The sequence below is a fragment of the Pteropus vampyrus genome, unplaced genomic scaffold (assembly GCF_000151845.1).
Source record: "Pteropus vampyrus isolate Shadow unplaced genomic scaffold, Pvam_2.0 Scaffold631, whole genome shotgun sequence".
Classification (NCBI taxonomy): domain Eukaryota; kingdom Metazoa; phylum Chordata; class Mammalia; order Chiroptera; family Pteropodidae; genus Pteropus; species Pteropus vampyrus.
In genome coordinates this window covers 78,517-85,290 of record NW_011889412.1, presented here as the reverse complement: position 1 = coordinate 85,290, position 6,774 = coordinate 78,517, and positions in this window count along the sequence as shown.

Here is a 6,774-nt window from a genome sequence, read left to right as displayed (position 1 = left end):
GAAACCAAAAAGAAAGGTGCGGCGGGGAGCAAAGAGCACAGGCACAAGCCATAGCTTCTCGTTCTTTGCAATAAGACATTAGTATTTTTAAGGGGGCAGGGCCTCTTTTATGTGGATCCAGGTTGTTCTGAGGTGTGTCTCCGTGTGTGGCCGCCCGGGCGCCCATTTCAGCGTGTGAGGCGTTGTACTCCAGAAGCCTCCGTGTGCTGACACCTCGGTGTGCAGAGACAGCTGTGTAGAATGAGTCACAGATATCAGAGATGGAAAACACCTGTTACTGTTGGTCATTAGGCTGCTTGGCGTGCATGCGTTCTAGTTTCCATTTACAGGACAGTTGAGTGCCTTTCCTCGGGATGCCACTCCTTACTTCATTCATTCTTACAGTCAGCCCTGAGTGTCGGCTGTCTGCTGAGGATTTGCTGAGACCAAGGGGCAAAGATAGGCAAGTGACTGCCCTGCTCTCAATTAACTCCCAGTCTCCTGGGGGAGAGACACCACCCACCCTTGGAATCACTCTACCGGTATTCCCAGGGAGGAACAGAAAGAGCTGTGGAGTTCCGTAGGGGAGGGAGGGTTGACTGTGTAAGTAGTGGTGGATGGAGGAAATGGCTTTATGGAGGAAATGGCATTCGAGGGCTTTGAAGATGAATAGTAGAATTTGGGCATGAAGAAATAGAAGGACATATCAGCTAGAGTGAGGAAATAGAGAAGTCACGATGTTCGAAATCTCCAGTGTTTAGGGCATCGTGGTTTGATTTTGTGGCCCAATCAGAAGTAGTAGGAAATGATTGGGTTAGATTATGGAGGCATTCGGACGGAGAGTATGGATTTGATTTTGTAAACAGCGGAGAAGCCTGACCTATTTTTTAGTGCTTCCCCTCTCTTATGATGCTGAAAAAAAGTATATATATTCTAGAGCAGTGGTTTTCAAAGTAGGGTTTCCAGATCTGCAGCATCAGCATCACCTGGAAAACTGTTAGAAATGTAAATTTGAGGTTCCCACTTCAGATCTATTAAAATCAGAAATCCTAGAGGTGGTGTCCAGCACCTGTGCTTTAACAAACCCTCTGGTTGGTTCAGATGCACACTCAAGTTTGAGAACCCCTGCTCCAAAACCTTGCTACTCAAAAAGTGTGGGCCTTGGGCCAGTAGCATGAGCATCACCCAGGAGCTTGTTAGAGATTCAGAATCTGTTAAATCTCAGACCTACTGACTCAGACTCTGCATTTTAACAAGATCACCAAGTGGTTCCTATACTTATCAGAATGTGAGAAGCACTGCTCTCAAGGATTTTCGAAGCACAGAAATGAATAATTTCCCACTCGACACCATCCCCCAGGTATAGTCTTTGTTAATATTTGTATGTATTTGCTACTAGTTTTCAATACAGCTGTATTTGCATAAAGTTCTCTTTTAACAAACATGAGTAGTATGAGATGATATATTACAGTTTCCTGCTCTTTTTTACTTTACATTATATGTGATTAGTCTTTTAAAGCCTCATTTTTAATGGCTTCATAATATTCATTTTATGTCTGTATCATAGTGTACTTAACCATTTTTCTGTGGTCAGATAGATTGATTCCAATTATTAGCTATTACATAGAATATTGAGATAATAAAAATAATAGATACCATTTATATATAGTGCTTACTTAGTGCCAGGTGCTGGGGTAAGCACTTTACATATGATAATTAATTTAATCCTCATAACAACCCAATGAAATAGGCACTATTATTATCCTCATTTTAGATACCAGGTGACAGAGAATTGCCCAAGATCACACCGTAGTAAGTAGTGGAGCTGGGATATAAATTCAAGCAAACTGGTTTCAGAATTTATGCTCTTAACCGTATACTTAAGTTTTTGTCCTAATTTATTTTTCCTTACAAGAAATTATAATGTCAATTTTTAAAAATGTCTTGTAACACATTGTCAGTTCGCTTTTTTAGAAAGGTTGACTAACTTATGCTCCCACCAGCAATGTACTAGTTTCTCAACATCCTTGCCAACATTGAGGGTTAAACTTTAAAAAATATTTACTAGTTTAATAAATGAGAACTTTATATTGAAAGAACTGGAATCACTTTAGTTATAATTTTCACATGTATAATTGCCACTTATATAGTACTAAGGGCCTTTACTTGAACATAATCTTAATGTACTAAATTATACCTTATCTGTTACAGCACCTTTTCTAAGTGCTTGAACATCTTTAATTGCATTTAATCCTCACCCTAGCCCCAGAGAAGGAAAAGGATTCTTTACTCACACAGTGGTTTCTGACCACTGAGATGTATTAGTTCAGTGGTTAAGAGGCTTTGGATTCAGGTAGATGTGGGCTAAAATTCTACCTTTGCTGTTTCCTGGGCAAGTTATTCAACTTCTGAAAACTTCACATTTCCTCACTCATTAAATTGGGATGCTACTTCATAGAGTTGTGAAGCACATTGCACGTGCTTAACAGACAGTAACTTTAATCATTATTCATTAAATCCTGTCATTACTAGATCCCATAAAAATGTTATGGCAGACTCTAGTTAACCCATATTTGCCAACCCCTGGCCCTTTTTACTTTAAGGTATTGTGTCAGGTAGTGGAAAGAGAAGGTACTGGGGGTTAGATGCTCTGAGTTTTTATTGTTAACTTCCTACTCAGGTAGAAAGAGCTACTGAAGGCAAATACTGGACAAAGATCCAGGCCTGAGATTTGGCTACTATCGGAAATAAGATGTGAATTGGGTCATGATGGTCACAGTTGTTTAAAGGTGAGAAATACTGATGTGCCAAATTGCTTTTTGTTTTCCTGCTGTGTCCTGGCTCAATGGTAGAGTATCTCATTCTTATAATTTGGGTTCAAGAACAGGTCTGCAAGAGACATGTAATCCACATGGTACTATCCTGTGTATTAAACAGAGCTCAACACAAGAGCTCAAAACTAGCATGGATGAAGGAAAGCATGAGTGAGGAAGGGAGAGAATATTATGGGCGGAGGGATAGAGTGAGAGACTTACTATGCCCATCTGTCCCACTCGGCAGAACTATGTGTGTATGTCTAGAACTGTTTTGTTTGCTTGTTTTCAGTATGTTTCTGTCTCTGTCTAAGCCACTCATTGGTAAATGTGTGCTGGTTTCTCAGAAATTATCTCCTCCCTTCACATGGAATTAAATAGGTGCCAAAGAGAATTTCTCAAACATCCTGTCATTAACCGTTGACCATATTCAGAGCACTATTTTAGGAAGTGAGCAAAGATTCAAATGACAGACAATTTGGGCATGGATTTAGGATTCAGAAACTCAGTGCTTCTCAAACTTTACAGTGCATATGAATTCCCAGGAAATCTTATTAAAATGCAATTCCCTGGTTCCATTAATCTAGGATAGGGTCCAAAGTTGTGCATTTCTAACAAGCTACCAGGTGATGCTGATAGGGCCCACATTTTAAGAAGCAAATATTTAGATGAAAAGGATATTCCATCTCTTCTCTTCTCTCCTGGCCTTTGCCTTCTCTCAAACAGGATTTGTTTATAGATTGGTCAGATTTCAGGAAATTCATTGGCCCACATTTATAGGGCAGGGGGGATGAACCTCCATGCAGCTTTCTCTTCTACCTTACACAGTAGGAATAGGTATGCTGAACCAGGGCCTACTCTTGGGAGCTGGTCATCTCATTTTCTCTTCCTCAAATGCATCACTGAACATACTTTTTATTGCTACTACTTCTGGTCCAAATGTGGTAGGACAGAGGGTAGGTAGATTTTGGTGTGTGGAGGGGAGGGAAAGGCTCTGTGGCTCTTTACTGCTTCAACCTTGTCTTTACAAGGTAGCTCTGCACCAAAAACTGGGCATCTATTCAGATGAAAATAAAGTTGTATTTTGACTCTTATCTGTTGATGGCCTGTGAATATATTACTTGCTCATGAACCTCACAGGGGAGAAAGGTGATTGAGCCAGGAGGATTTCTAGGACTCATGTTCCTTTAGCCCAATGTCACCAAAACCTCTCCCTTCATTCCTCATGGGCAAGCACTGGGCACAGGCCAATTAATCCTGTGGATGAGCATACCACTAATGGAATAACTCGTTACTGCTGAGCTATGCTGGGAGATTTCTTAGGGGAGATGTATGTGGAGCTATTTTGATGGAAAGAACTTGGTGTGGCACACAGCAGAAGGCACAGTGCTCCTGATGGCTTTCTGGGTCTCAAGCTCCGTATCTACCCTGGATTCTGACCTTGTTTCTGCTTCTCTGAGTCCCCACTTTTCTCACTGCCTACTGGTCTTCAGAAGACTGAAGTCCCCTTAGGAGCTTATGTACCTGCTAAACAGATGGCATGTGCTGCTTTTTTCTCTTCCTCTAGTTCAGGTTCTTAAGCATAAATGAAAGACATATATTTGTATCTCTTTTATACTAATCTAAGCTCTTCAGGGTTTGGTCACATGCTAAACAAAACAAAACAAAAAGCTATTTGGGGGATGTTTTTCTAATTGCATTTAACTTCACGATTTACCTGAAGAAATTAGAGCATTTCCATCACCAGTGTTTATTCATATTCTGTCTTCAGTCATCCTTCTTTGGAAAAGTGGGAGATTTTTAACTGTTTCATGCCCAGATGTGGCATTAGCCATATGAAGTTAATGTGAGCTTCATACTTTCATTCATTCCACCACCTGACCCCTCACCCCCACCACCGCAACAAATTTCTCTGTAATTTCAGAGTCCAGTTTAGTCTGGCCTTATTTAGAAAAATAAGTCCTATCTGCCTGTCCCTATTCTCCTACTACTCAGTCTACACTGCACCCCCACAACCTTCCCATCCCCAATATCAATTGTAGCCCTTCATGGGGGCCATGATGTCAGTTATTGGGATCCGCTAGCAACCCTTTTCTAGGGGATTCTTCCTTCTGCTATTCCATGTGGTCCTGGTGGAGCTGTCAGTTATAGTGTCTGAATCCTCCCCCTCCTGACCCCCCCCCCCACTTTTTAGTGCTATTTTAGTCTCGACCAATCTTATTATTCTATCTCCTCACTTCATTATGATTGGTTCAGGGAGAGGAACATGACCTAAGTAGAGACAATCAGAAATTTCCATGAGATTTATAGAAGAACATTGGGAGAGAAAAGTTCTTTAACTTGTGAGGATTTGAGGTGGAGCCTATCAATGGCTGTCTTGCTTACCACCTGGAGAAGGCTTAGCTGAAAAATGAAGTTGAACAGAGACAAAAAGGATATGAAGCAGAGACAGAGAGACAAGTATCAATTAAGTTCTTAAATCAGCAGTTTTTAATGCTAGATACCTTCGGACTTCCCAGTATGTGAACTAATGAATTCCCTTTTATACTTGAGCTAGAAAACTATTGGTTTATATATTCCTCCTCAGGCATTTACCCTCTTTACCCATCACCTACTGCCAACCCAGTTTGGCTGCTGTTACATAGCCATGTAACTATAGCCATATCCCCTGTCTAGAAAACATTCACTTAAAAAATTCTTTTACATTCATTAAGAAATAGTTTACTTATTTATTTTTAATTTTGTATTATGGAAAATTTTAAACAGACACAAAAGAATAGCATAACAAATCTCAAGAACCCATCATCCAGCCAGCTAAACAATTAACAGCAACCAATATTATTATCATGTTTTCAGTTTTCCGTATGGGCCATGCTCTCTTAGATCTATGTGCCTTTGGACTCACAGTTCCCTGTGTGTTTCATCATTCTGTATTTCTCATTTGCTTGCTCTTAGAGCATTAGGTCTTTCAAAGTCACCCAGATTTGCTTCAAGATTTAGCACAAGTGTCACTTCTACTGTGAAGCTTTATTGGCCTCCATACACAAGTTTGATGTTCCTTCTGCTGTGTTCTGGTAGCTCCTTTTACATACTTTTATATTATGTGGCATTTATTCACTCAACATTCATTCAACAAACATAATGAAAAATTTCACTCTTTCAGGCATTGGAGATCTATCAATGAACAAAACAGGCAAAAGTTCTCACCTTCATGGGGTGGAGGGAGACTGACATAAACAACATAAATAGATAAATTATATAGGATGTTAGAATGTGATAAGTACAATGAAAAGGGGGAGTGTAAGGGGAGTTGGGCATGTGTGTGTCTTGAAATTTTAAATAAGGAAAATCAGGTCGGCCATATTTATTACACTGCATAATGGTTATCTGCTTGCTTTTTCTGTCTCTGCAACTAGACTATAGCTACTTGAAAGCAGAGACTGTGTCTTATTCTTTTTGTAGCTTCAGCACCTAGCATAGTAGTAAACATTTTGTAATGCTTGTGGAATAAGTTATGGAATAAATTGAATAAACAGAATACAAGAGACCGACTTGAAAGACTTTTGATGTCAATGAAGTTTTTAAAAAGATAGTGCATATACATGGAAAAATATATAGTAAAAATTAATTTTTCTTCTACCCCTGGACTCAGGCTTCCAAAATCCTTCACAAAGGCATCCACTGTTACTTGTTTCTTATGTATCACTCTAGAGATTATGTCTGTCTTTCTGTCTGTCTATCTATCTATCTATCTATCTATCTACCTACCTACCTACCTTCAATTATAAGTACTATCTTGAGAATCATTGTATTTCAGTATATTAAGAATTGTCACATTTTAAAATATAGCTGTATGGTGTCTGTATGGACATATCAGAATACATTTCACCAGGTTTCAGCTGACGGATATGTAAGTAGTAGTGAAGATATTTTGGTGAGCCACTCAACTAGTTAAGAAGTCAGATTGCACTGTGAGTCTGGT